This window comes from Macaca thibetana, chromosome 4 (genome assembly GCF_024542745.1).
Source record: "Macaca thibetana thibetana isolate TM-01 chromosome 4, ASM2454274v1, whole genome shotgun sequence".
In the NCBI taxonomy this organism is placed as follows: domain Eukaryota; kingdom Metazoa; phylum Chordata; class Mammalia; order Primates; family Cercopithecidae; genus Macaca; species Macaca thibetana.
In genome coordinates, this window is record NC_065581.1 from 2,645,628 (window position 1) to 2,651,782 (window position 6,155).

At 39.0% G+C, this 6,155-nt stretch overlaps 1 protein-coding gene and 1 long non-coding RNA gene across 2 annotated transcripts in view; both read right to left on the minus strand.

The window, feature by feature from the left end:
* Positions 1 to 6,155, minus strand: part of MYLK4 (myosin light chain kinase family member 4) — a 106,973-nt gene that overhangs the window by 96,007 nt on the left and 4,811 nt on the right. The window lies entirely within an intron of this gene.
* LOC126952554 (uncharacterized) lies at positions 5,419 to 6,142 on the minus strand. The gene is made up of 2 exons (XR_007724942.1): positions 5,985 to 6,142; positions 5,419 to 5,641 (listed from the first exon to the last, which is right to left on the minus strand). It is a non-coding gene; the product is annotated as an uncharacterized LOC126952554 (long non-coding RNA).

Here is a 6,155-nt window from a genome sequence, read left to right on the forward strand (position 1 = left end):
GTATACCAGGGCCTTAGCAGCTACAAAATGAAGTCACAGTAATTTATAATTTTTTTTTAATCAGGACATATATATTAAATATATATATTACACATGCATATATGAAATACATATTTTTGATAATATAAATAACATAAAAATGTTATATAAGTATACATGATACATAATATGTAAGATATATAACAATAAAAGATATAAAATGAAGTCACAGTAATTTAGAATATTTTTTCTTTTATCAGGACACATATATTAAATATATATTACATATGTATATATGAAATACATATTTTTGATAATATAAATAACATAAAAATGTTACCTAAGTATACATGATATGTAATATGTAACATATATAACAATAAAAGATATGTCTTTTATTGAAAGATATACATATGGAAAGTATATAAAACCATAAATAATATTTAATAAATAATTATAAAAGCAGTACTAATAAAGCCACCACCAGGTCAAGAATCCCCAAATTCAAAAATTCCATCCTTTTGTCCTTCCCAAGCTAACCACTAATCTGAATCTTTTAAATAATTTCCTTGATTTTTCTCGCAATTTTACCATTTACATGTGCACTCTAAATATACACCTTTGCTTTGGCAGTTTTAGTTTGTTTGAATGTATTCATATTATTTGTATTATTTTCTTAGGTTTTTTTCCAGTTAAAACTGTCTTTGATCCATCATATTATTGTATATAATGTGTATAGATGTCTCGGTTAGTTTTCATTATTATGTAATATTTTGTTGTATGAATATTACAAAATGTATGTGTTTATTCACTGATGGACATTTGGCTGTTTTCCATTCGGGACTGCTGTGAACACCAATGTGCACACATGACGTACACACACTTAAATATGTATACCAATTTACACTCCCACCAGCACTATCAGAATTCTCCTGTTGCTCTATAGCTTTAAAAACACTTCGTTGTTGCTACTCTAGTGGGTGTGCAATAGTATATCATTTATAAATTTAAATTGCATTTCTCTGATTACTAAACAGTTGAAGGGTTTCTTTTTTGTTGTTATTTTTAGAGACAGGTCTTACTCTGTCACCCAGGTTGGAGTGCTGTGGCACAATTATAGCTCACTGTAGCCTTGAATTCCTGGCCTCAAGTGATCCTCCCGAGTAGCTAGGACCACTGGTGCACACCACCACCCCAAGCTAATGTTTAAAAAATTTTCTGTAGAGGTGGAGGTCTCACTTTCTTGCCCAGGTTGGTCTTGAACTCCTGGGTTCAAGTGATCCTCCTGCCTTGGCCTCACAAACTGCTGGGATTACAGGCATGAGCCACTGTGCCCAGTCAAGATGTTCTCAAATATGTATTTGGTCACTTGGTCTCTGTTTTTTATGAAGTACATATTTATGTTCTTTACTCATTTTTAATTACATTTTCTACCATTTTCTTATCATTACGTAGGACTTATTCTACATCCTACACACTGTGCTTGACAGCAATGTGTGTTTAAGATACCTTCTCCCTCTCTGTGCCTTCTATTTTCACTCTTGTAGTATCTTCTGATAAACAGATGTTCGTTTTTGTATAGTAAGATATATTAATCTTTTCCTTTTGTGGTTAGTAGTGCGTTATTTGTTTAAAAAGACACCTTTCCCTTCATCAATGATGTTTTCACCATTCAACATGATAATGGTGCTCGTTTGAGGGCAAAAAAAAAAAACCATCATGTTAAGAAGATAACTTTCTCTATTTTACTAGAGTTTTTTTTAAATCAAGGATTGAAGTAGACTTTTGTCAAATGTCACTTCACATTCCACTTTATAAGATACAAAGAACTGATCTTTCCAATAATTTGACAATACAGTTGGCCCTCCATTTCCACATGTTCCACACCTACTCATCCAACCAACAGTGGATCAAAAATTTGGGAAAAAATAAGAAACAGCAGTACAATTAACAAAAAATAAGACAAATAAAGAAGCAATACAGTATAATAGCTATTTATATAGCATTTACGTTGTATTAGGTATCACAAGTAACATCCAGATGATTTAAAATATATGAGTATATGTGCATAGGTTACAAAAAGTAATACAAATAAAAAAGCAATACAGTATAATAACTACTTATATAGCATTTACATTGTATTAGGTATCATAAGTAATCTAGAGATGACTAAAATATATGGAGTACGTGCATAGTTTTATTAAGTTTTATTATAAAGGAGACACATAGGGTGAGGGGCAGGAGGGTCCCAGACATGGAGCTTCCACGACCTCTCCTTGTAGAATCCAGGCACACCAACCTCCCAGCACATCAGCATGTTCACAACCAGGAAGCTCCACTGAGCTTCTGTTTCCAGAGTTTTTATTGAGGTTTCATTGTGTAGGCATGATTGATTAAATTATTGGCCAAGCAATCAAATTCAATTTTTAGCCCCCAAGATTGGGCTGGTCCCAAGTTCCAACCTTAGGGAGCCACTAGGAGTTGCTTCATTAGCACTATAAAGGCATGCCTAGCACTCAGGAAATCCCATGGGATTCTGAAGATCTGTGCCAGGAGCCAGGGAGAAAGGCTGAATATACTCCTTTTTAAACTATGAATATCAATGGAAAATCACTTAAAACTAACAAGAGTTCACAAAAAGGCCAAGTACAAAATAAATTAACGAAAAAATCAATGTGTTTCTTTTCTATCAATAAAGGGCAGTAAGAAAATAGAGTAAATAAAAGGTTCTACTTACAATAGTAAGAAAATATATAAAATGTGTTAGGATAAACAATACGAAATGTGGCATAGATTCCAGAAGATGTAGCGGAAAGTCAAGAAGAGAAAGGAACATGAGGTTGGGTTAGGGGGCAGTAATCAGAGTAGGAAGAATAGATAACCATAGGACTAACTTTTAGGACACTGACTAAAGATGGCAGGGATATGAGTCATGTGGGATTAACTGGACTCAACTGTCCAGCATACCTTAGGTATGAACATGAAGGTGCAAGATGATGCCCAAAGATTGGTTAACAGTAGTAGGCTTATAAAATACCTGCTCATAAGCACTGCAGCCAGGCTGACTCTACTTGTGGTTACTGACAGAAGGTCTATTTGCGTCACCACTGAATCTATCCTCCCCATTCTGACTCCGGGGAAGGAAGACAGAGAAGATGGTTACACACTTAAAAGTAAACCGCCGAGGCCAGCTGCAGACAATTAAACAGTGAGGTATTAAAGGAGAAAATGGAAGCCTAGGTTTCTGCTTTACATTGATTTCATTTCCTGGGACCTTATACTATATGAGTTTAAATTTATTTGTATTTATGCTGATCCGAAAAGAAAGTTTAAGTTTGGCTGGCAAAGCAATCTAAGAGGAGGGGTGATTTTTGAAGTACTTTTTTTCCTTTATTTTTCTATCATCACCACCTAGTGGAGAAAACCTTGAACTTCAGACAGAGGGGGCTAGGGTTCAGGAAAAAATATTAATACAGGACCTACTGGGTGCCAGGCACTGTACTAAATACTTTCACATTGACAAGTTCATTTAATTCTCATGAAAGACTATGAGGTAGGCATTCTTATTTCTCCTTTAGATTTGGAAACTGAGTCTGAGAAGTTATGTAGCTTGCCCAAGGTCACATGATGGACAGCTCAAAACCCAGGTTATTGAACTCAAGGTCTAGAGTCATTTTCACCTCATAGGTCATCCAAATAGCTCAACTTCATCCATGCATGTGGCTATGGGAGTCAAACACACACATATACACACAGACACACACACACACACAGACACACACACACAATCTTTGCTTTGTATTTTTCCTTTTTCTTATTTATATAATATAGATTAGAAAAGCACAAGTATAAAAAGAAAGTGGGATTATACTATATATATCAGGTTTTGTTTTTGTTTTTTGAGACGGAGTCTTACTCTGTCACCAGGCTGGAGTGCAGTGTCGTGATCTTGGCTCACTGCAACCTCCACCTCCTGGGTTCAAGCGATTCTCCTGCCTCAGCCTTCCAAGTAGCTGGGACTACAGGTGCATACCACCACACCCAACTCAGTTTTGTATTTTTAGTAGAGACAGGGTTTCATCATGTTGGCCAGGATGGTCCCCATCTCCTGACCTCGTGATCCACCCACCTCAACCTCCCAAAGTGCTGGGATTACAGGAGTATGTATTAGTTTTGTATCCTTAATTGTTACTCCCATAGTACATAACAGTTTCCCATGACAATACTTTTGAAAACACATATTAGGTAACAATAAAGTTGGACATAGAATTACATCTATATGCAACTATACTGTCTAATCTTGAAACACATCTTAGAAGACTAGGAAAAGGTGCTAAAATACTAACAATGATTACAAGTAGATTTTCCATAGCATGTATTATTTTTTTAAAAAAAGAAATTTTAGGCCTTACATTTATTAAAAGAGATTCAAGAAACTTCAGTTGTCTAGTTTGTTGTCACTATGTTAAAATTTTTTGGATGGGTTAAGAGTGATCATGTGTCCATATATTTCTATAAATGTTTAAAATCAGTGTAGTGTATTTCCAAATTTAGTAACACTTTTCTTGAAAACCTGTTTTGAGGTCGGCTCTAGGACTTCTTTTCCAAGAAGTACTTGCTTCTGTGATGCTCCTGTGATGGTCCTTCTGGGGGACAAATAAAAATAAAAACTCATGGCCCGGTGCGGTGACTCATGCCTGTAATCCCAGCACTTTGGGAGGCCAAGGTGGGTGGACCAACTGAGGTCGGGAGTTCGAGATCAGCCTGACCAACATGGAGAAACCCAGTCTCTACTAAAAATACAAAAAATAAGTTGGGCGAGGTGGCGGGTGCCTGTAATCCCAGCTACTCTGGGGGCTGAGGCAGGAGAATCACTTGAACCCGGGAGGCGGAGGTTGCAATGAGCCGAGATCGCGCCATTGCACTCCAGCCTGGGCAACTAAAGGGAAATTGCGTCTCAAAAAAAAATAATAATAATAATAATAATGATAATAAATAAAAAAAAGCTCCAGATGCTCTTTTTGTACGATTTCAAATTATATGACGATTAAAGAAAGTTTAACTTGTTTCTCTAGCGTTTCTATTCATCTTATTTTTGAGCCTAACTTTCTTAGTTAGAAAAACTCTTAACCATCAAGCCAGGCGTGGTGGCTCAGCCTATAACCCTGACGACTCCAAAGGCTAAGGCGGGAGGTTCCCTGGCGTCCAGGAGTTCAAAGCTGTGGTGAGCTCCGGTCGCGACCCTGCACTCCAGCCTGGGCGACAGAATCTGCCTTTGCCCAGATTAAATAAAAATTCCACTTTTGCCAAATTTCAGAAAAGTCTTCATTCTCCCTCATTTACCTCCTCTAGTTACCAAAAATGCATGTTTAAGATACATGTTTTAAAACGGGAGATTCACAGAAAAGCAGAAAATAAAATCACAGAACACGGTAATTCATTCAAAGACGCAGAATACCACACTTGTTTTAATCTGATATTCTTTCCATTTCTATCCCTGTCTACGACGTAACTGCACACGGGTGCCTCCCATCATTGGGTTGCTAAGGAGACAGAGGCTGGTGCTTCCGATTTGCCACCATGACACAGCGGCCCGCGAGAAGCATCTCTTGGCTCGCAGCGCGCTGTAGGTGAACCGCCCTTGACTAAAAGGCCAACAAACCTAAAAGGGGGCGAGAGACCCTTTATTTACTTTTCTCTGACCACTACTGAGGTGAGCATTTCTTTCACCCGCGTAGTTGTTTGTATTTCTTCTGCTGTTCAGGTCCAACAGAAAACTGGTTTTCTATTGGGGGCTTTCGGGTTTTTTCCCCCATTTCCCTTTCGTTACAAACGACCCGCCGCGGCCTCCTCCTGCTCGTCCCCACAGGCCCATTCCACAGCCCGGCGAGGAAAGCCAGGAAAGCGGCACTCGCCGCTCCAACAACCGCGCGCAGTCCGCGGCTCCTGCCCGCCCTCGCGCGCCTCGCAGGCCCGGGGAGACAGCGGCGTCCTCCCCCGCGAACCTCGCGCACGCGCACCACGCTCGCCCCGCGACCCCTCACAAAGGCTGTTCTGAGTCGGAAAAGGACGCACGGCGGCTGGGGCGAATGGCCGCGGACTACACTTCCCGAAGTGCCACGCGAGGTATTATCGGCGGCGATTGGACCAAACGGCCACGGACTACACTTCCCTAC